We start from the raw sequence: 25,192 nt of genomic DNA, 5'->3' as shown, positions 1-25,192 counted from the left end.
CAGCACCAGATGCTTAGGAGGAAGGCACAAGAACGGAAGTGTCTTTTCTTTAAATCAAAGTAAGACATTCTCCCTTCTGGCAGAAAACTCATGGGGTAGATAGGGGGAGAGAAGTGTTCTGAAAATTTAGAATTAAAACACAGGATGCTTCTCTCTGGAAGCAGGAAGGTTTGTCCTCACATGCAGGGCAGTGGATGTGACCTTCAAGCTACCCAGAAATTCACCAGGAAATTCAGAGCCATCCCTGTAGTAGACCTTCAGCCCCCTGTGCTCGCTTTGTTGGACCATCCCCTGTCTCCAAATATCCTGGCTCCAGCTAGGTCCATGCTTCCACTGGTTCCCCTTCTCAAAGGCTCTGCATCACTCTCCATTCTGACAGGCATACAAACAATAGAGCGGGAAGCTACAGCTGCAAGGAGGAACATTAACTCCTGTACAGCTTCTGAAGTTTGCTGAGTTTAAAGGGGATATGCTATATCAAATGGCTATCCCTGCTCCCCCACCCAGATGGTGAGAGAACACCTCACCCCCTCAAACCTATGGATCCTGAACCTTGCACTGGTTCTATGGAAGAGAGTAGGGTAGCAGCATAAGGTGCCATTCCCACTGCTGTGTGCATAGGGCTTTTCAAACTCTCTTTACCCTACTTTTCTGCCAACTCTTGAGATTTCTTCAAGAGTCTTATGATATGTGATGTCAGCTCCCATATGGTCTAGTGGTTAGGATTCCTGGTTTTCACCCAGGCGGCCTGGGTTCGACTCCCGGTATGGGAACATCAATTCTTTGGGGAGGGATAGCTCAGTGGTTTGAGCATTGGCCTGCTAAACCCAGGGTTGTGAGTTCAATCCTTGAGGGGGCCATTTGGGGATTTGGTCCTGCTTTGAGCAGGGGGTTGGACTAGATGATCTCTTGAGGTCCCTTCCAACCCTAATGATCTCCTGGAGTTATGCAATTTCATGAGAACCTCAGTGTGTTTTTAAAAATGAAGCATACGTTTGGAAATGTCTTGCTAAGGCTAACACTAAAAGCTAGAAGACAAAAATAACCCTTCAAAAATGTTGAGACTGGCTTAAAAACCACGAGATTTTTTCTAAATGCTTGGGTTTCACAATACTGCTTTACTGTACAGCACCAAGGAGCATATGGGATTATGTAGCCAAAACTAGTACAACTCACATTTAGATACAATAAAGTAGTAATTCACTAACAGGGTTTCGGAATTTAAATAGTCTAAATTATTTATTTTAGACTTAAAGTTATAAAAAGGCTGTAGAGCCCCAACATCAGTAACACACGATAAAGTCTCAGCAGCATTGATTAATCATTTCAACAGGAAATCATCCAATCACCCTGTGACAAAATGGGACTGTTCTTAATGTTTCCTGTGAATACTGTGTGGGTGCCTCAGTTTCCCCTATGCATTTCTTAAGTCTCCAGTGTGCATAAATGGCTGACACTCTGTATCCTGGCAACAAATGGCTGGGGCATTTGCAAAGCAAGGGAATAGCTAAAGGTGAACAAAGAGATCAGGTGACCTCCTGGCCCGGGAAAGAGACAAAGGCCAGAAAGGAGCGGATGGAGGGGGTTTCAGTTTGGAGCTGGCTGGGGATGGGAAGTGAGGGCAGATGGGGTTGTCTGGCTTGCTGGGGCCCAGAATGGACCCGGATGAGGGGTCCCGTTCTCTGTACCTACAAGATCTGTTTTAGACCATGTTCCTGTCATCTAATAAACCTCTGTTTTACTGGCTGGCCAAGAGTCACGTCTGACTGTGAAGTGGGGGTGCAGGACCCTGTGGCTTCCCCAGGACCCTGCCTGGGCGGACTCACTCTGGGAAGCGCACGGAGGGGCATATGCTGAATGCTCCAAGGTCAGACCCAGGAAGATGAAGCCGTGTGAGCTTCTTGCCCTGAAGACAGTCTGCTCCAAGGGAGAGGAGGCTCCCCAAAGTCCTGACTGGCTTTGTGGGGAGCAGTTCCAAAGCATCGCCCGGGGACTCCGTGACACACCCACCTACCAGTGCTTTCCACTGCTTCATCATTCTGGGAATCATGCTCTCAAGCCCTCTCCCCAAACTTCTCCAGGGGATACTTTTGCAGTGTGCCTGGAAGATCATCAAATTCTGGCTGTTTCAGACTCAAAAGGAAGAGAAAGTTCCAGAGTCTCAGAGCCTTCACAGAGAACATCCTGTCAGCTGTCCCCTCTCAATGTGAGGAGGAACTAGCTCAAGTGCCACCACTAGCCACAGCTGTGGCAGTATAGCACAGGGAGAAAAGTGGGCTCTCAGGTAGGCCAATCCCAGGCCTTTTAAGGTTTTTTATGGTGCATAACCAACACCTTAAACTTCACCTAGAGATCTATGAGCAGCCAGGACAGATCCAAGAGTGCTGGTACTGTATTGTATGCTAACAGTGAGATGCCACACTGCACCAGCAGCAATCTCTGATGTCAATCATCTTGCAAAAGTTTCCAACAGATGAGCTCTCCATAGATTTACATGTTAATTCCAAAAGCCTCTGACAAAGCTGTAGGAGAGTCTGGGCAAAGGGAAATCAATACTTAATTTATTTTCCCCTTAATTAGAAAAAATATTCATTTAACTTGTTTTACAATATAACACAAAATGGAAAGTATTTTTCTACTGATCTTTAGAGAGCAGAAAACGACTACTATTTAGCATGTACAGAGCTCTGTAGTCACAAACCACCATAAAACAGATTAGTACATTTCTGAGGAGGCAAATATTGTGTTATCCCAGTATACCAATAGGTAAACAGCGAAGAGGTTACGTGACTTGCCACAAACCCTTGGAGTACATCTACACAGCTCAAAACCCTGCAGGGCAGCTAGTCTCAGAGCCTGGGTCAACTGACTTGAGCTTTCAGGGCTTGTGCTGCAGGGCTAAAAACAGTAATGTAGATGTTTAGACTTGGGCTGGAGCCCAGGCTCTGAAACCTGGAAATGGGAGAATCTTGGAGCGTCAGTGCCAGCCTGAGCCTGAACATCTACACAGCTATTTTTAGCCCTGTAGTGTGAACCAAAGTCAGTTGACCCAGCCTCGGAGACTTGCTGCCCCATGGGTCTTTTTTTGACGCAGTCCCAGAATCAGGTTTACAACAAAGGTGTTTCTTCCTCCAAGTCCAATGCTTAGTCCATAGGAGACATTTTATTTCTAAAAACAATTTGTGAAGTGATGAGTCATCCTTGAACTGATTAAGCCACATGAGAGGAAGTGTCATTCCTGTGTTAGCCAACCCATGACCCAGGCTGCAGACTCTCAGAGCAGGCATACAAGCCTCACACGAGAAACAGCAGCTCAGTTTGCTCAATGTCACTTCATACCTTGCAGCTCTCACCTGCTTGATAGGGGTAACAGACTCCACAGGCCTCAGCCTATCCCAGTCTTACCCCTAGTCCTGCACCAGCCTAGCTCTGGGCTCCAGTCCTACTCTTGACATCTGATTCCAGCTCTGACCCTTGGCTCTGAATGTCGCTGCTCCAACCTCTAGGATAGACCACCCTCACCTCAGCTTCTGACAGTTCTCTATTGCTGCATTTTCCTGGGAGCGTTATAACTGAGACCATTCTGGGTGTGTTTGATGGGATTTTTATCCTTTGTTTCTTGACGTCAAAAGATACATACCATTAAATGGAAAGCTACAAGGAATTTAATACCAGCAACTTGTGCTTCCAGTGTAGTTATCTCCAGTTCACCCTCATTCTCATTCCAGAGAAGTGCATTCTACTTCAGGGCTGAGCTTAGAGCAGTAGTGACCCTTGTGAATACTGAATGGAAATGGAATTATTTTAAGAATCCTCTCTCATCCCCCACACCTCAAAGAAGCTGATGCTGTTTTATGGCCAAATCATGACTTATTTTAAAAAGCAGAGCTATCCATAGAAGTCAGTGGGAAGTACTGCTAAAAAAAATTGATGCTATGATAAGGTCCTTAGTACAAGGAACAACTTTTCCATCTAATAGTAAACAAAATGCTAGAAGTCTAAATTTAGTATTACTTGTCAGTAACATTACTTCCTCAGACAGCAAATAAAATATTTAACTAATCTAGTTCTAAAAGCGTTTGATAGGCCAATAATTACAGGTAATTTGAAGGATGCTAAAGAACCTCTCTCTATGCTTCTTTATTTTAAGAGAGGTATTTGTAACAACTTGCTATAGCCAAGAAAATATAAGAGAAACTTTTCTTTAAACATTTGACTTAAAATAGCTCAGTGTATCAGCAGTTCAAACACTTACGTTTATTTTCTTGTTTAGTAATTAGTAATTCTATATCAATAGTTTTCAAATAGATCCAATAAAGATTTTACTGGGGAAAAAACAAGTGATTTTTTCAATCAAACTGTTTCTAAAATGGAAATTGGGGGTTGCACTGTCTTGGAACCATGCAACACTATGTTTCATTATATGGAAACACATAGATAAGAGATGCATATACAAATTCTTAGAGATTCAGGTAGGATAAACTTTATTGGCAATATACAGTGTTTCCAGAACACTGTTCTACAACAATTATTTATTATTTGTGTTACCAGAGCATGTAGGAGTCCTAATCATGCTCCAGGACCCCATTATGTTAGGCTGCCCCCAAACTGCTTATATAACAAACAAAATTATCAAGACCATCTGCAATGGCACCTCTGGTAACTTCCAATAATGTTGGAAAGGAAAGCATGGACTAATATTCATAGGGAAAATGGTCAGGAGCAAGGGATATGTTTCATTGTATATTTTCATATTTAAGGATGGCATTATAGCATCGTTCTTGACACAACGGACAGTATTTAAGTCTCAGTTCTGCAATCCTTACTCAGGTAGAACTCAATCAAAGTGAGATCTGTGTGACTTCATGATCAGGCTAACTTCTGAACCAGGACTAGACTAAGGGGTAGATCCTCAGCTGGTATAAATTGGCCTAACTCCATTGAAGTCAAGTGATTTAGTGTCTTTATCCTCCCCTCTCACCCCCCCCCAAAAAAACAACGAAAAACAAAAAACAACAAAAATAATCTGAGTTATACCTGAGGTACAATATGAGCTGTAGCACTGCAGGAGCTCAAGGCTCTTACTAGCTCTGCCAGTGTCATATAGCCTACAGAGTAATGAGTTGTATTTAGAGGTGCCATTCCCACTACATCAAAAGCATCAATATAAATGTACCTAAGGAGAAGAGGAAATTACTTTTTCTAGCCAATAACCATGAAAAGAGAAGTCACACATTTACAGATAAATGTCGCACTTCAGTTTTGCAACTCCAATAACTTAGAAATATAAATCAACACGTTATGCAACCCCTGGGGTGAAACCTTGCGGATCATGAAAAAGCAGTGCCTCATCTGAGGTCCCCAACCATTTCTCTATACATTGCCATCCCAGCATTCATGGGTTTTCTAGCCTAATATCACTTATTAGGATCCCTCACACAGCATTTCCTTTACAAGAATTCTGAAAGAGGCAGGCACAGCATGGAGCAGCTCCCCTGCTAAGCAAAGTAGACTGAGGAGAACAAATCCTGCCCACGTTTCATGATCTACACTAGCTGGCTTTCCCAGACAAAGTCCAAATCAAGATCCTTTCCCTCCTGTACTATATCTAAAATAGACTGGGGCTCATACATCTCAGATCTCCAGGCATTTTCCTTATTAGCTAACCAAACGGTCAGGCCCAGAAGAAGAGCAATGTTCATGGAGGACCTGTAGCTCTGAAACTTGTTGTCAGAGATCAGGTAAAGTCCTAGGCCTGGTCTACACTGGGGGGTGGGGGGGCAAGGGGAAATCAATCTAAGATACACAACTTCAGCTATGAGAATAGCATAGCTGAAGTCGACGTATCTTAGATCAACTTAGATTGACTTATTTCACGTCCTCGTGGTGCGGGATTGATGGCCGCCGCTCCCCCATCGACTCCGCTTCCATCTCTCACCCTGGTGGAGTTCCGGAGTTGACGGGGAGCGCGTTTGGGGATCGATCACTCCCCGCTGATCCGGAGGGTAGTGTAGACATACCCTTAGTGTCAAAAGACTCAGTGCCTCCATGAGAACTACACCAAATCAATGAAGAAAAACAAAGATATTCCTTTCTCTGGGCCTTCCTGGTCATCCCATCTCCCCTATTTTTGTGTATTAGATTGAAAGCTCTTAGGGACATGGTCTGTCTTCATTCAGTGTCACATACAGAGCGTTTCATCAGCACACAGATAATTAACAAACGTGAATAGTCTTCTAAATTTCAGGGGATAGTGCAAGACCAATCTTTGCGCAAATGTTGGTTGGGACTGCCCTGCTGTTAGTTGAAGTCTTGTCGTTCACATAAATGATTAAGGGAGGACAGCTATGTTCCTTGTAGATGGAAGTGGACGTGAAGAGCATTAGATACAACAGTTATGTGATCTCTATATATGCATAAAGTGTTGTAGGTGAAATGACAGATTTTGCACTAACAAGCAGCTGGAGTGTTCAATAAGGGCTTCATCAAATGCTTATTGAAGTCAATGGAAGGCTATTAAAAAAATTCAAGAGATTTTGTATCAGTCCCTAAGATATTTTTCTGTGATGACTATATGTAGTAACGCCATAAGTATTGCCATACATAAGTTACGTGCATAATACTCACTGTGTGAAAGGAAAGTTTATGAATATTTTTTTCCTTGGAGAAAATGGAGTCGGTTACAGCCATGCAATATTCCTTGGACCTCATCGAAAAATTGACCATAGGCCCAATTTTCCAATCCACAGCAGTTAATGGAATTACACCATTGCAAAATCAGTATAACCAAGTGGAGCATCATACCCCTCATGTTCAACTACTAATATTGTAGAAGCCACAGTTTGTTGTTCCATGAGTGTTCTGCAATATCTCCCACTCTCTATCCCTTTTCTGCATCTACAGGTCCAGGCTTGTCAGTTATCCCTAATATTATTCCTCACCTTTCCTTTTTTCAATGTGATTGGATCAGCTACACAACCCCCTAGAAGAGAATAAGAGTTCAATGGGGACTGTAGACCTCTTTAGGATCAGGGCCGGTGCAAGGAAGTTTCGCGCCCTAGGCAAAACTTCCACCTTGCGCCCCCACGCGCCCCCACCCTGAGGCGCCCTCCCCCCGTGGCAGCTCCCCCCCCTCTGCCCTGAGGCAACCCCCCCCGCGCCAGCTCACCCCTGCTCTGCGCACGAGCACTCCGAGCACGCCATGGCTGCTTCACTTCTCCCACCTACCAGGCTTGTGGCGCCTAAGCTGATTGGTGCCGCAAGCCTGGGAGGCGGGAGAAGTGAAGCAGCTCATCCCTGCGCCGCCTCCTCCCCGAGCACGCCGTGGCTGCGTCACTTCTCCCACTTACCAGGCTTGTGGCACCTAAGCTGATTGGTGCCGCAAGCCTGGGAGGCGGGAGAAGTGAAGCAGCCATGGCGTGTTCGGGGAGGAGGCGGGGCAGGGGTGAGCGGGTGAGCTGGGGTGGGGAGTTCCCCTGTGTGCTTCTCCCCCCCCTTACTTGCTGCAAGCGGCCCTCCCCGCACTCCCCTGCCCCAGTTCCCTCTGCCTAAATGCCAGTGGCAACCGGGGTGGCCAAAGACCCGGCCGCTGTGATCGCTGCTGAAGAAAATGGCGCCCCCCAAATCCCAGCGCCCTAGGCGACCACGTAGGTCGCCTAAATGGTTGCACCGGCCCTGTTTAGGATAAGTAAATTTTGTGCCCAATCCATTTACAATGTAAATCAGTGGGAATTTGGTAGATTATATCAATGGCTGCAGAAGTAGTTCCTATATGGGGTGGAAGAGAATAGCAGAAAATTCAACCCAGATTCACTGAAGTGATTGGTAAAACCACAGCAAACTTTTTCCACAAACCCAAGCCAAGTCTTGGTTAATAGTAAACATGAAACCACTCAGGTTTCACTTAAGATTGTCTGTTTCATGTAGCCAAAATGTGATAATAACGATACTTAATTATTGTATATCAATACAGTTGCCCCCAAATGCAATGTCATTCCTAAAGTTTTTGTAGTCCTCAAATATCTAAATAATCATAAGGAATTGCATTCTTTACATTTTGGATTTCAACTTCATTTTTACCATTTGCTGTAAAAATTAAGAGTAATATTTCAGTTAAGCCTGTCACACTGATTCTGAATCATGTAAAGTAACCAGAAAACAGTAAGTCTACATTTGGAGGTGCCAAGACATATTGAATTTATATTTCCCTGAACAGAAGGATGCACAAATACAGTATAATCAATTGTCAAATCTTTTGAGAGACTGAGAAGATGGAAAAAGCTAAACACTGTTTATATACATTTGTTTTCTACAAAAGTTTCAGATACATAAAGCTGGTACAGTTTTATATAGCTACCATATGCACTTAGCATAGTACTATAACTATGTTTTCCCCACTCATGTTAGATTTAATCAATGTAACCATCTGACTATTTGTAAGCCAATTTATGATATCCAGCCCTTTATTAACATCGACATTTGAAGGGATTTTAAATAATTATTAATATTTTCTTATGGTTAAGATACACATTACACTACTGCTGATGCCATCAAAATACTTTTTAACATAATATATTTTTATAAATAAGCTTTTATAAATGGCACCGGGGTGGGAGGTAGAAGAAAAATAAACTGATGTGTCTTTAAAAATCAGTTAATCTAATTTGAGAGCACAAATACTATGTTTATTGCATGGTGTAACCACAGGGCAGAGTTGAAGTTGTCCAGGTGCCTTTCCATAACTTAATGCATTTGAATTTCTTTAAAAGTATAACCATTACTGAATTTCCTTGCAGTAATGCTTGATTTGGGGATAATTACAATATGCCTGTAAATCCCCTATATATGTATGGAACTAATATATACTCATTCCAATTACAGGGCCTCGAAAGAGTCCTGTATTGTTATTTTTACGAGGTTCCATTGGAGGGCAAGTCTGGTGTCAGCAGCCGCGGCATTCAAATGTCTGCCCTATCAACTTTCAATAATATATACTGTAAACCTTAATAGAATTGTAAAATATAGTATTTGTCTGTTAAATCTTTTATTTATGACTGAAAAGTTATTCTAAGAATTTGATATTAAAAGGAAGTCCTTCAAAGTTGTCAGATTGTCCATTTTATATAGACCTTAATGCCATAGAATATTTTAAATCATGTCCTTTGGATCAAACACAGTTTTTTGTTGAGCATTTTTTCTGCTTTACCGCTCTGTTCCTAACAGGTACGTTTTACCCTGTTAACTTAATTTTGGCTTGGCTAGGTAGGTAGTTTTGGTCTCTCCCTCTGTAGAAGTGTTGAGCATCCAACAGCTTCCATTGACTTCAGTGGAGTACATTGAGCAAGGTCCATGTGTAGTATTAAGCATTACAGTAGCCCTGATGAAGTTAAAGTAACTGCCTACATGCTTAGAGTTGGGCTTTAGTACCTTGCTGGATCAGGGCCTTAACCACATTCCTGCGGATCTTTCATGCAGTAACAGGAGGGAGGATAGACAATTAGTAAAGTAGAAAATACAAGAGTAAAGTGGAGGAACTCGTGTAGATGCACCGTGCCTCCAACAATGTTTAATTCACTTTGCCACTGACTAGATTTCAGATTGACAGTCAAATTGACGGCATCCCTTTAATTGCAAGCCAACCTTTCCTGTTCCTTTGAATATGATGACTTAACGATTCAGCTACAGAATGACTGGTTTTAAACTTCAGAGGTATTTTGCTGTTTGACTCTTCCCCCTATACTAGTGTATTAATAAAAACAGTACATAATATAAATCACTCTACTGCATTTCAATAGCTTATTTTTTTCCAGCGCACTTTGAGAAAGCTAGAAATGGTTTAAAAGTGAGAAAGGATTTAAGAGACAGGCCAGGAAATATATTAGGATTTCTTTTCACTGCTCCACAAAATAATGAAAAATATTCACTTTTGGAAGATAATTGGTTTCATAGTTTACACTGGTGAATATTTATTTGGGATTATTTAAGGTTAGAAGTATGATAAGAAAATTATTTTTTTAGAGTGAGTGAGTGGACAGAGTATAATAAATATCATAATTCCTTTTCAATAGTAGTATTCAGAGTTATGCCATATATAATATATGTGAAATAGTCATACTTGTATGACTATGTGAGATAATGGAAATTTGGGTAATGAGATGCAGTATTTCAATATGGAAACCTTATAGTTTGGTATGTAAAAAGTAACCTTTGAAACAAATTTTCACCATATTTTAAATTATGCATCCACACCTAGATCTAATGCGATAAGTATCTGGTTTTTTTAGAAACGAAATAATTTTATCTAAATGAAATAGAAGACTAGACAGTAACTGCAGCACAGGGGAAATATTTGATGTTATAAATATTAAGAACGTAATTTATTTTAAAGAGGATAAATCCAAGCTTTATTCAAATACAGAGGACAAAACAATTTAATATCCCACTAAATAAAAAGAAAGCAGATAAGGTGTTAGAAAAAAAAGAAGCCTTATCCAGATTTTAGGGTTTTCACAGTGGGTTGTGCAATGAGTTGTTTTGTTTTGGCTTGTGCTCTGAAATGGAAGTCTACTTATTCATTTAAAAACACATCTGACTGGAGGAGATTTATGAGAAATAGTTTCAGCTATTTGTGTCTTTTTACACAAGATATGACATTTGCATTTCTTATTACAGTGTATTGTACTTGAAATGTTAGGTTAATCTTAGAAAGTACGTTCATTTTACTTAACTCTTAAAATAAAACTAAACAGAAAAAACTTTTAGACAAATGTATCATTCTAAGAGTTATCTTAAACACTCCTGCAAAGATGTGAGGCAGTGTTATCTAGGAGCCTAAGCAGGGAGCAAGGGGATTTGGCATTTAAAATACCAGCTCTGCATCTGATTTAGTGTGACATTAAACTTCCTTTTGTTCCTGAATTTTCATGCTATTCTGGGGCATGCCTAGTTCTGGGTATAAATTAGAAGAATCCCAAGGATGCTGTAACTTAGAGTAGCCGGCACAGTCCTTAGGGAATATCTGCCAGGTAAAAATACCCTGAATGTGCTGATCTTTGATCATGCCCTTTTCCCTTTCTCTGGTTGGCAGGGGGACTGGTGGACAGCTATTTTGATAGCTGTCTGGTAGCTGGGGAACCCCCTTACAGAGGTACTATTTCCCTAGGGCAATTTCTGCCTTCTGTATGAAGACCTGTCAAGTCATTCGGGAGAGCTGTTTACTATTCCAGGGGAAATATAAACACAAGACACCTCTCTCTCCTCCCTCCCCCAAATCTGTAGCTGAGGGAAGTGTTCACTCAGTTGCAGGCAGAAAAAAAGAGTTCTAATCCTAGTTCTTCTGCCACCAACTGCTATTTGCAATGAGGGTTGTAATAAGCACAAATATTAAACAATGATTTATAACCCTGCTATAGAGTAGAACCATCACTCAGCCATTTTACAGATAACACAGAGGTTGCACAATTTCACTTCAGACAAAGCAGGAACAGTACCCAAATGTCTCAAAAGACAAACCCATCTGCCTTTTGGAAGAAAGGTGTATGGCAGTACTGTAACTAGACCATACTTTGCTACCAAAGGCAGGAATAGAACCCAGAAATCCCAATAGCCAACATTCCAGTGTTTCACATATGGTCTTATAACCAACTGACAAAGTGAGTGTTGTCTCTCCATATGTGGGCTGGTCTACATGGGGTATATCAGCCGGCTTGCACCAGCTACTCCTATAGTTAAGGGAATATCTAGAGTTTTTGGTCATCAAAAAATCAAATTAATTGAATGGCAATTCATTCCTGATAACCTTTGTAAATACTAATCTAGATGGGGCAAACATTTGCTCCAGGACACAATCATGTGTTTTGTTCAAGGCTGAGCTTTAGGGTAGTAGATAGCTGAAGGTATCTGTAGAAGCCAGGTACAGTTATAGTCCTTAGGCTCCCAAAGTTAATACTGCTTTACGTCACACTGCATTGCCATTCAAGTCACTAATGTTCTCTTTGCTATCAGTGGTGTGGGGTTGCTCCTGGAAAGGGTAATGTCTACTTCCTTTCATGACTCACTGGTGAAGGAGCACATCCCTTCAAAGTTCACTGTTCACACTAATGGTTGCATTGGCTTCTCTAGACAAGGCAGAATTTCCTCTTACCTCTGCCAACATACCTCACACTTGTCCTCTAGGGTTTGCTGCCAGGGATGAGCCTGCTGACTGAACTGTTTTCTCATGTGCTCTTTGATTTTCTGTTAAAATGGCCAGCAATAGTGGGAAATGTGGTGATTGTTTTATTCTGTAAACATCCATCCATTACAAACTAATATGAAACCATTAACACAGTGGCTTCACAGAACAGCCTTTAGATAGAATTTAGTTGCTACCAGTCTGGGCTGTTTTTAAATGGGGGGGAATTTCCTGTGAGATCCAGCTCTCTATAGCTGGTTTAGAATTGTGAATGGGCCAAGCCTCCATAGCATAGTCAGCCATGAGTGCACAGACTATGAGTCGGTGTCCAAACTCACCCCCTTCTGGGGTTTGGCTTTATTAGACAACCCAAACCTCAATCCAGGCTTCCTGTGAGTTTGGCAGTCCCTAAGGTTTATGTCCTAGTTGCTTCTCCTTAGAGAGCCATTCCCATCTCCCTTGTAGCCAGGAAATAAGTCACACATGCTACAATGAGTGAGCAGAATGTCTGTAGCTTTTTGTAGGGTTCTAACATCTACTAATACAAGGCAAATGGAAAAACCATCAAACCTTGTTATAGTAATGCTTACTGCTTGCTTGGTAGTAATTTACCTACCCTCTTTGGGGAAAATCCAGCTCAGTTTACTTATGCAAGTAGTCCCACTGACTTCTGTGGGATGACACAAATGAGTAAGATGAGTTGCATATTGATCATTGGAATTCTCCAGATAATCACCCTCAATTTATTTAAGGCACTATTTATACAGAATCTAACCTTTTTTTTTTTAAATCATCTTCCTCTCTCCCATATTTTCAACTTAAATACTTCGATTTTTTAAGAAAAAAATCTATTCACAAGATTCAGATAGGCAGATGTTTCATGCTCCTGCACCTCTCTTTGAAAGTGCTCCAAAATGAAAGTGAGGTCTATCAGATAAAACTGACTAATACCAAATGATACATGGATAAGCTCAGAGGATATCACCGTTTGTATTTAATAGTGACTCTTTATAGAGCATGAAGCATTCACTAATGATAACAGTTTAGACTGGTGACAACTGAAAAAGGATGATTTTTGTGATATCTGCAAGATCTATGCCTACCACCATCCAAATCCATCATCTCATTTTACTCATGCAAGTGATTGCATTGAAAGCAATGGAATACTCATGTAAGTAAGGTGAGCAGAATTGTTCCACTGCATATACTCTGAAGTCCTTTGTTTTCCACGTAGAATGTTTTTCAATCATTTCTGTGCATAAAGTTTGTTATGGAGTCTTTCAACAAACTTTCTGTAGCCTTGTCATCATAGACTAATAGAGTGGGATGCAGGGGTGGGCCAATTAAGGGGCCACGGGTATAACCAGTGGATACATGATTATCCTGAAACAGTAGCCACATACCCACCATGAAAGTGTTGTACAGGGTTCTAGTCCCTATCCCAGCCATAGAATGGTGTCATATTCTCTTCACCACCACGCCATTATAGTCACCATACCATCCAGATTACTTAATTATGAATCATACTCTCTAAACCCTGACAATAGTCTCCTTTCAATTGATTGGTGGTTCTTGAATAGAGCTGGGAGAATTTTTTTCAGCTAAGAGTAAATTAACTGAAAAGTGCATTTTTCAGGGCACTGAAACTTTTTGTGAATTTAGGTCAAATTCAGTGAATAGTTTTGTCTGAATTTTTTTTCAGTATGTTGAAGTGAACTGTTTAAAAAAAAATCCCTTCAAATCTTTGTTTCAAAACCAACACTTTGTTTAGTTTCAAAATATTTTTGAAGCATTTCATATGACCTGCAAGAAATGTTTTTGCTTTGTTAAGAAAAACTGAAAAGATTCAGTTTTGGTTTAAAAGGAACCAATCTCCTCCATCCCCAAGTTCAGCCACCGAATCAAAAAAACAAAACAAATCAATTATCTCAGGTTTACTCTTGAGTAATTCATACTTGTTAAAATTTAAGCAACGTTATTGTTTTGTTGTATCAATGTCATCTAGTCAATCAAATCACTGTGTAATAAATTGGTTTATCAGTTTTTTAGTTATGTGTTAAAATGAGGGTTTGGTGGTAGGCAGGGGAATTAATAGGTAGTGACATTGCAGTTTAAATCTCATCATACCAATTCATCTCTAATGATTACACAATGAGAACTTTTCAATTTGGATTATAATTCAATAGATTATAAAGATAACATGGATTACACTAAAGCATGGTATATAAAGTTCATCATTTATTCTTCATGCTCCAGGCACCTAAACTTTATTCTTCCAAAGCCTCATTCAGACTCACTCACTCACTGTGACATAGGAGGAGGAAATTCCTTCCAACGGGGAGCATGGATGAAGCCCTAGCCACATTGAAGGCCAGGATCTAATTCTCAAACCTCACCAAACACACTCAAGTACTGAAATATACTCTCTCTCTCTCTCTCTCTCTCTATACACACACACAGACCTGTATTATATCTGTTAGCGAATGGGCATAAACATTTGACACAAATGTTTTTGTATTTGCATCCTACTTAGGATGGAGCAGAGTGGGAAAATATGAGGTGAAGACGGAGAAGCCAGCAGCAGAATTGAAGACTAATACAGAGGGACTGTAAGAGAAAGCAGCAGTGAGAAGAAGGTATAGTATATGTGTAGGGCACCTCGTTGTGCCAGTCTCATCCCTGGGATGTGTAAATCACCACACGCTCAGGTATTTTGCTACAAAAATGTGTTTATTTTCAGAGAAGGTAAACAACAAAATTATTGGCACTGCTATATCTTTCATACTTCTCTGCCAATAAAGTCAAGCTGTCTTAGCACCGTGAATCCAGATGTACATGTACCAGTGAAGCAGAAATATTAGTGGGAATAAATTAGAAGTAGGATGTAAAATTATTTCACTTTGATATACAAGAGTGTCTGAATTTTAAGATCTGCAAGTGCAGATACCTTATTTTGCAGACAGTTGTGAAGTGGTCCTGTGTAGGGCATGCAATTTTATATGTGGCCCTAGGATCCTGCCCTTTTGAAAAGTCAGGTCCCAGACACATAGGACTTGCTACTTTGTATGTTGTGGTACTAAGTTCAATATTGTAAATTCTTGCAACAGCAGGGCTAGTATGGTTTATATATTGTGAGATATCTAGCAAACTCCCCATTCTATCTGCACTAATAGTGCCAGAAACCTTGCATGCTCTCCATTTTGGAAAACAAATTGCATTTCAACTACCAGATTAATAACACTTATAAATAAATAAAAATCTTCAATTTACTGTTAATAGAAGACCAGCTGGCAGTCTACTGTGAAGCTGGAGGTGCTGTATGTGCTGACAGAGATTGGTGATAGGTTGCTGACTCATTTTTCATTTACTTTATGGATTTTTTTTTTGTATAAAAAACTCAAGCAATGGTGCAGATGCCTCCTTCTGAATGTTATCTCACTCTTATAACAGAAATCTGTAATTAAAGTTTAATATGCAACACATACTATCTACATCTCTCAGGAGACCACTAGAAGGAAACTGGCAAATAATGATGCAAGTTTTCTAGAAGTATTTGAAGCCAATTCAATTTCCCATGTAAAGTTAATAGAAGAGGTACCTCTAGGGGTACCAGCCATGTGTTTCCTGTAGGTTTTTCATTTAATAAAATAGGACACATGGAAAATTGTGAACTTGTCCAGTGGAAACTCTATGCTTCCATTGATTTGCCTTGAAGCTATAGCTGTTTACACAGATATCAGGAATTTCTCAGCATCACCATGTCATGTAAACCGTATGCAGCACAGTTTACAACTAGTGAGCAACTGGCAGCTTTGTCTGGGATTACTTGCTGACTAGGCATTTAGAAAGTGTGCAAAGTTAAAAGAGATATAGCCAACTAGGGGGGCCTATCAGTTAATGAAAGGGAGGAAGTTGAGACGTGGATCATCTTGCAGTATACTGTCTTTCGCATAAGAGCTAGTGATGTTACTTTCCATGGTAGGCCCCCTGAGGATAGAAAAGCAGCACAGGAGTTCTCCTTTAGTTCTATTGGTAGAGCCCCGCGGATGCATGTAGAATTTATGCATTAGCTCCAGTTGCTGTTTGTAGCTTTTAGGTCACTTACAATTTGTCAAGGGGTAATGGGCTCTTCACTGGAGCTGGTCATTTCCTTTCTTTCCTTTCCATGTCTCTTCCCTCCCTCAGTCTTTTCCTGTGCTCTTAATTTCTTTATTTTCAGTTTATTACACGGGACTTTTTCCTACACTGTGAAGTGAGAACATTTCTTCACATAACACAAAGTCAACCTGTGGAATTTTTTGCCAGAGGATGTTGTGAAGGCCAAGACTATAACAGGGTTCAAAAAAGAACTGAATAAATTCATGGAGGATAGGTCCATCAATGGCTATTGGCCAGGATGGGCAAGGATGGTGTCCTTAGACTCTGTTTGCCAGAAACTGGGAATGAGCAGCAGGGAATGGATCACTTGATGTTCTGTTCATTCCCTCTGCAGCACCTGGCATTGGCCACTGTCGGAAGACAGGATACTGGGCTAGATGGACCTTTGGTCTGATCCAGTATGGCCGTTCTTATTTTAGCCAAAGGGGGGATTTTCTATCCAAGACACTTTGAAGGAAAATTTTTAGTCAGATCTACAAAAAAAGTCATGAAATGCACATATTTAACATGAGTATGACAATAAGTTGTCCCCATTGAATAGTGTGTGTGTGTGTTAAGGCGGAAGTCCTCAGACTTTCATAGCGTTGCTGCATACTACTAGAATGTGTGTCATGGACCACTTATCTCCCCTTGTGCAACTGCATGGGCCACTTCCCCTCCAATTGAGAAATGAATAAAATCCTTGTGGTAACAGTAGTATTTATTGTGGAAATAGAAAAATATATGTATTTGGAGTAATTTAAATGATTAACTTCTTTGACAGAGGAGTTATCCCATAGTCTGTTCTAACTGTACCCCCCCTTCAGGGGTTCAGTTCCTCTTTTCCCACTAGAGATGTTTCACCTTATGATGGATAGCAGACCTGGTCCCATTAGTAACTCCTATTACCTTTCTTCCTTCAAGATGTGCAATGGAACTAGTTTAAAACTGTTGCAGAAACCTTGGGCAAAAATCACCACTTGTGGAAGTGGGCACAAATCCATGACAAGTAACTTGAATTTCTTACTTCCACGATTTGGCCCAAAATTTTGGGTTGTCATGAATGTTCAGTGCTTGATTTTTCAATCTTCACATTGAATTAATGCTCTCTGACCATTGCACCCCTCCTCCCATATGTAAAGAAACACTGGTCTTAATTTCCAGAACCCGGCCTTCATTTTCTTGTGTGAATCTTGTGATGCTTTCTCTTGGATGTGCTACTGTGGTGCACTAACAGCTGTTCATGCAGGTGATGGGATTTCAAGAACAAATTTCATTTGTATTTTAATATCAGAGAGGTAGCCATATTAGTCTGTATTCACAAAAACAACAAGGAGTCTGGTGACACCTTAAAGACTAACAGATTTATTTGGGCATACGTTTTCGTGGGTAAACCCCCCCCACTTCTTCACATGCATCTGTTAAATCTGTTAGTCTTTAAGGTGCCACTGGACTCCTCGTTATTTGTATCTGTTTTTTAAATGTTCAAGTATCACTCGACTGCACAAACATCTTTTTGCACAACAATAGTATGCATACAAAAGGAAGCTGAGTAGAGGCTTCAGTGACCCCTACAATATACAATATGTCTGTATGTATTATCCACCCCCAGACTGTCAGTTGAAGAATTCATCATGGAAAAAAGGCTTAACTAATTTTTCAGGTTTGCTTTCAACTTCACAACACCCTTGGGCGAACACTTTTCACAAAATGATCACTCCATATCTAACCTCTCAGTCCTCATTCTCAAAGGAGACCAGAACAACACCTTCAAAAGATAAGCCTAGGAACTTAAATGCATAACTCTGCTGGACACTAAAAGCCATGGACTTAAGAGAGACACTGGGGCTCTTCACAACAATTTTAACACACCCTACTGCTGCTAAATGTTGAGTCTTCATTTCCCCATAAGTGGCTTCCAACAGCATGCAAACCGCTTATGATTAATCTGTCCCACCTTGTTTTTAGCTTGGACACTCTGGTTACCATCTCCAGACCTGAGGAAGAACTCTGAGTAATTCAAAAACGTGTACCTTCCATCAACAGAAGTTGGTCCAATAAAAGATATTACTTCACCAACCTGGGCCATCCAAATCCTAGAACCAACTTGGCTGCTATAACAACATGGTTTAGGAAAAAGTGACAGTTTAGCAGTTAGAATATTGTATACAGCAGAACAGAGCCAGAACACTCCCATACAAGATTCCCCAAGCTGCCATGCTAATGTTCCTAAAATAAAGCATGTGAGGGTAGCTCATTCCCATGTCCAGTTAATCATTTCTCTTTTTACCGAGACTGGCAATAAAGATGCCAGTTGTAAGGGTGGTTTCTTGTGATGATCAGGAATGGCACTGAGGCAGTCAATTCATTATACACAAACCATTGAAGGTCATGATTATGGATGGTGAGGCTGGAAAGTATCTTCTGGATTATGTAGTTTAACTCAACAATTGAGAGAAAGGACCTTCTACTTCTGTACATAAATTCACGGATATCCAGTCTTTCCTACAACATTATTAGGCTAATGTAAGTCTATAATAGAGTATTCTGAGAATAAAGTCACTGCAGCTGTACAGTTTAACGGGGTGGTCATTTAGTAGGAAGTGAACATAAATAGGAAAAAGAGGGCAGTATATTGGGGATTTTGTTGATTAAGGAAGACCACAAATGCTGAGCTTTTAAATCTGAATTAAAGACATATCCAAGTTATTTCTTTGCACTGCATTGTACATTATTTCCAGGTAAACTGTATTACTATGCAAGTCATTCTTTGCTCACCAATGACTTGGTTCAGATTCAGACCTGTAAACTGCTGTAAAAAGTGTTGCAGAAACGTCCAGACCCACCCATGATCTTCCAGCATACACCTATGTACTGAGGCATTATGGGTGGTTAATCCAAGATGGATTACTTCCATGGTCTTTATATGAAAATCTATACTCTCCCCACCCCACAAAAAAATCCAGCAAAATGCTAATTCAAATGTAAACAAGTGTATGAAGTGTGCATAGTTGTATTATGCACCATTATTGACCCACCTGCAGACTGACTAATTTGGGGCGGATTAGCAAAGGGAAATACTAGAAATGGCATGAAGCTTTTGCCTAGCGTTTCCCCTTCATTTCATTGTCTTATGTTCCTATTTATTTTTCTACTTCAATAATGATAGTTCTGAATACTGATGAAACAATACGTGGTGCAACCTCAGGCTGTCAGCGATGCCGGGAGAATAGCAAGTTTAGGCACCCTTTATCTTAGTTTGGGTTGATTATCTGATTATCTGCATGTATGTGTGGCAACCACAGAGCCACAGGTGATTAGGAAGTTCTATGCCAGGGATGGGCAACCTTTGGCATGCGGCCTGTCAGGGAAAGCCGCTGGCAGACTGGGAAGGTTTGTTTACCTGCAGCGTCCGCAGGTTCAGCTGATCGCAGCTCCCACTGGCCATGGTTCACCACTCCAGGCCAATGGGGGCTGCGGGAAGAGGTGGCCAGCACATCCCTTGGCCCGCACCGCTTCCCACAACCCCAGTTGGCCTGGAACAGCAAACCGCGGCCAGTGGCAGCTGCTATCAGCCCAACCTGCGGATGCTGCAGGTAAACAAACCTTCCCGGCAGCTTTCCCTGATGGGCTGCGTGCCAAAGGTTGCCGATCCCTGTCTGTACAATACTCTGCATCTTAAATTTTGATGCAAAAAGAAAAAAAAGCTACTAGAATGGGAAAACATAATATTTTGAAATAGTTAATGTGCCAGAATTGATCTTTGCTTTGTGCTGGCATTACAAAAATGAGTGATTTTAAGAATATTAGCCTATAAAATATCTCCTCATTTCATTGTTCTTTCTAACACAAGGAGTCTGGCTAATCACTACCCAGATTAATTTAAACTGTGAGCCTTCAAGCTGGTGTAATTATCTCATTCTTCAAATTTGTATAAGGGCACAGCTGAAAGCATTAAAAGGTCACAGGAACCTGCAATATGTGGTGTTTTTCCATGAAACATTTTCTGGTGATTCTTACATTGTCACCTAGCAATACTATTGCTGAGAAAAAACAGCTTTGCAGCTATTGTCTGCTTCTCAAGGACAGGATTATGAAGAGATGTATTTCCAGAAGGATGTACCGAGGGTACAGAAAAAAGCCATTTAAACAGAAACACCAAGTATCATCTAAAGCTTGTCTCTCATACTGTTCTATTTTTATTGCCAAACATTCAGTAAAGATAGGTCTAGGACATTAACACTGTTTTTTTACCATACTGATCAAAATTGATTAACAGAACTACTCAGATTGTAAATGCTTTGGGGCCTGGACTGTATTTTTGCTCTTCACAGCATCTAGCACAAAGTGGTTAAGGGCCATGTCTGGGAGTTCTAGATGCTACTGCAGTACAAAATAATAAACTCAATGCCTGTTGCATATATAATCCATCAAAGCTTTCCTTGAAAATTAGTAGGTAGTGGTTCAATGGCTAGATTTCCCCTCATTTACATAGCAGTTAGAACTGGTCAAATATTTTACAAAAGGAATGCTTTTCTGTCAGAAAAATTCACACTTGTTGAAACCAGAATTTCCTGCAGAAATGTGTCAATTTCAACAAAATTTTGGTTAAAGCAACTGAAAAAGGCATTTCAACATTTTTGGATATTGATTTTTTTTTGTTCCAAAATTTGTTTCTTTTTTTTATTGTATATTATAAAAAACAAGTCAAAGCTGAAACAAAACATTGATCCAGAACAGCTCTCTCTCTTTTTTTAAAAAAGTGTTTTGTGGGAAATTTCATTGGTTTCATTTTAGAAAGAAGCCAAATTTCAGAATCACAGAATTCTCCCTGAAGCAGAAATCAGTTTCTTCACAGCTCTAAGTCCCAGTCCTGCAAAGAGTTATACACATACTTAATTTTACTCATTTGAGTAGTTTTAGAAGTCAAGTCTTTGCTAAGGTTACACCAATGGTAAAGTCTCCTCTGGAAGTTGAATTCCCATATGACTATTTACATTCTGAATCTGTCGCCTTTACAACATGTCCACACCACAAAGGGGCAGATCATACTAGAGCATCTGGTCCATTATCTTTAACATTCTGTTGATGTTCAGAATTTTGTTTCTTGTCTTTTATATACAGCACAGTCATTATGCTACATTGTCTAAGCACCCCACTCAATATGACATACAAACATTTTGGAACAGCAGCTAGTGCCGTTCGAAAAGGAGGCTGGTTGATTTGAGCACACAAATGAAAGTCAATAATATTGTTTACGAGGAAAAAAAAACCAGGTTCCCATGCTGAGAGAAAGCATTTCCTGTATAAACTGAAATAACAATTGTGAGCCTCCTGCTGGCAGGCACCATTTTGTGGAGATTGCAACATCTAAAGGACTGTAATTGTGGGAAGCTGGCAAACAGTCTGCGTATGAGTTACCATACTGTGGGTGTCAGGAATGATGTCACACTCCAGCAAAACAACATTCTCCAGCTGGAGGCTCCTAAATGCCAATTTGAATTATGAATTTTATTTTCAAATAGAACTCACAGTTTACACAGGAGAAGATGCATTTTTGTGCCATGATAGATATTCAGAGTGTTGCGCAGAACAAATTGGTTGTACACCTTTGTTTTTTTTAGAAAAATTATTATATCAAATTAAAGCTTTTTTCTTCATGTTGTACACAGGTATTTGCATTAGCCTTTTATATGCAATTTATTTCAAGCTCTCCCAAGACCAATTCCCTCCACTGAGGACACTGGATGAAATTCTGTGGCCTCTGTGCTGTACAGGAGGTCACACAAAGACTATCTGTCCTTTCTGACCTAACAGCTATGAAACTATTGTCCATTGGGACTGTTTAGATTCTTTAACTTTATAAAAGAGTTACTATATTGGATATGAATGATTTTGTCATTTAAACATTAGTTTAATCATGTAGTTTATACTTTGCCAGATCATGAGGTCCTTGCTGATCTTTTACTGGTTTTACACAGCCCTTACTCTGGCATTAAGCATTTTTTGATTCGTTAGGTAGAGAGGGTACAGATAGAATAAGAACTGACCAAGCACTTCAGGATTTGGTCTATTTTCTGTTTGTACCTGACAGAAGAATATCTTATTATCTTTCACTGTTCTCACCCTAATCCTTCTCTTACTCCTCTGCTCCTTTCCCCTCCTCCCTCTGCCCCCGACCCCTTGTTGTAGTACATTTAATTGAGAACCTGATCCTGCAAGATGTCAATACCCTCAATTTCCACTGCTCTCAGTACCGGAGTTGAATCGGCACCTCACAGGATTGAGCCCTTAGATTATAAAATTCTCTTGGCAGAGAACCAGCTTTTAAAAACATGTCTGAAGTGCCATGTACACCTATCGATGGCACTGTAGAAATAATAAATAAGAGCTTACAAGGTATTATTCTTTCCTGATGCATTTCAGTTACTCATAATTCATCAGAAAGTGTCTGTCTTCAAGTTGCTATTTTAAATGAAATCAATTTCTTCTTGTTAATGTAGGTTCGCGTGACATTGCATATAAAACAGGCTATAGGTATGGAACTTTTTAGACATGTTAGTTAACAGCGCTTTCTAGTTCTTGTATAATTTGAGTGTGAAAGATATTTTTATGATTATTTCCATGGTGTACCCTGGCACTTTTTCCCTTTAAATTACTGAATGAGTGTTTTACACCCACAGGTAATTTGAATCCATTAACTACTATTTTTTTTAAAGCGTCCCTTTAAGTGAATACAGAGAAATTCAGTCAAAGATGAGAACCAACCCATTACAAAGTAAACCAAATAGTTAAACAAAATGGAGACTTAACATTTCAAATCTGCATTACAAAGTGGAGAAATACTTGAATGAAAGAACAGAGATGTATGCAATAATATGCTGTCAAAAATCTCGCCTAGAACTTGCTTCATTTAATTCTTTTATAACACACTGACAGGCATGATGTATCATTTAGTACTTTAAAAGATTCTTCAATAAGGCAGAAAAGTGATAAACAGTTCTTTTGACCCTGGCACCCAGAAAAATTATGGTTATCTGCACTATTTAGCCTGAAAAGAATCGGACACTGTTCATGGTCTGTTACTTCAGCTCCGATGTTTGATAATCTATATGTACAAGTCATTGAAGGTCACTCAGCCTTAGAGTACTTCAAATGCACTTAGTTAGCCTTTACTGAATATTAAAGTGCAAGTGCCTCAGTTTTATTGCCACCACTCTTTTGAAAGAGGACTCTCTCAACTGCTGAAGGATGAAAAATCATTTTACTTTATATCTACTGTGGATAAAGATTTGAATAAATCCAGTTGTTCAGCCTGGACTGTAAATATGAAATACCTGCTAGGCTGAAGATTATGTTGGGGGAGCTAGAAGTTGAATTAAATACTTTGATTGATCAAACCAATTTCCCTAGCCCTACTAGACATACTTAAGACTTATTGTGAAACAATTTTATCTTGAAAATAACCAAACTACCACATCTATGATTCTACTCAATATTTAAGGTGACTACTTGGCGTATTTAAATGAGACTAAAAAAAAATCAATTTTTATACATCAATGTTAGTAGTGGATTTCATTATTCATCCTTAATTTTTCTTTATGCAATTGTTATAACATTACTAGTTTTCATATCTCAAACCCTTTAAAAGGTAAAGAGCATCAAGAATTATATATTCTAAAAAAAATCAGTATCAAGTTAACAGATCAAAGTGACATATTTCATTTTTACAACTGAACAACAAGATTGCATATGCTTCAGTTTAGCACAAATAAATCTTCCTGCAGTAAAGAGTGGTATAAAGAACTGTCCGATGGGGATGTGGGCTTTCCCTCAATTTGGTCTAATTTATTTTAATAGATTCTCTTTATCAAATATCTATATTTATTGGGAGATATGAGACTCACCAAAATACAAAAGCGTGATTCATTTAAACCTCAAGATTTCTTCCAGGGTGGGATTTTCAAGAATGCTCAATCTTGGCTGAAGTCTCCTCCCACTGAAGCTCACAATGGGAGTTTTATCATTGAATTCAGTTGGAGCAGAGTTAACACACACCAAGTGCTTTTGAAAATTCCATTCTGGATGCTTATTAGTGATAGATGATCTTCCAGATAAACAGTAGACTAGAATATCTGTGTGTCTTGGGGAAGGGGTCATGCGTGGAGTTTGGGGATCCATTATTACAACTCCCTCTTCCCCAGCCCTTCATTCCTCAACACCCAGTCTGACGACTCCACTACTAAAGTCCTTTGTGCCATAACATTTTTGGTCATAACAACCAAGTGCATCTCAGGAGATGGACTGAATTCAGATCTCACTTGCAGCAGCCTAAATTTTAATTTTAATAACTTCAGTGCAATTCCCCTCTCCCCCCTTCTATAGTGGTGTTTAGAGAGAATAGGATTTGGCAGCATACACATTTTTCCACAGTATCCAAATCAGTTTTCTATTCCTGCCTGTTCATAACCATCTTCTGACAAATTGTAGATATTCTGTCTATAATAGCATAAACCAGAGAACCATTATGATATAGACCTTCACTGATGTACTCCTCACCCACCTACCCACCGCACCCTCGCTGAGTTGGCTGGAATAGTAGAGTGTGTAAGTCCAGGTACAATTTTACCCTGTGTGGTAGTTAACCTCAGATGGGAATATAAGAGAATTCTACTTCAGTAATCAGCCATTTTAAGGGAAGAAAAGAACTGCAAGTAATTCACGGAAAACAGTCTATATTTTTATAAGTGTGACACCATGAATCTTCACATGCAGTTATAACTCATCCAATTACTGTACAGTATTTTACAAGCAAAATATTGTTTTAATACTAAACATCTTTAGCCATGGTTTTAGTTAAATAGCATGAACTAATGGACTAAG

General features: G+C 39.9%; 1 long non-coding RNA gene and 1 other non-coding gene across 4 annotated transcripts in view; one reads left to right on the top strand and one right to left on the bottom strand.

The window, feature by feature from the left end:
* Positions 1 to 25,192, bottom strand: part of LOC120374833 — a 109,439-nt gene that overhangs the window by 2,043 nt on the left and 82,204 nt on the right. For 2 of the 3 annotated variants that reach the window (XR_005586266.1, XR_005586265.1), the window contains exon 4: positions 21,049 to 21,182. This is a non-coding gene — a long non-coding RNA (uncharacterized LOC120374833). Of the gene's footprint in view, positions 1 to 2,014; positions 2,134 to 21,048; positions 21,183 to 25,192 lie in introns of those variants that run through there. The other variant, XR_005586267.1, reaches the window with a different exon arrangement.
* On the top strand, positions 702 to 773 carry TRNAE-UUC. Its single transcript has one exon. It is a non-coding gene; the product is annotated as a tRNA-Glu (tRNA).

This window comes from Mauremys reevesii, linkage group 11, assembly GCF_016161935.1.
Source record: "Mauremys reevesii isolate NIE-2019 linkage group 11, ASM1616193v1, whole genome shotgun sequence".
NCBI classification, from domain to species: domain Eukaryota; kingdom Metazoa; phylum Chordata; order Testudines; family Geoemydidae; genus Mauremys; species Mauremys reevesii.
The sequence above is the reverse complement of the archived record's forward strand: the minus strand, read 5'-3'. Positions and strand labels throughout refer to the sequence as shown.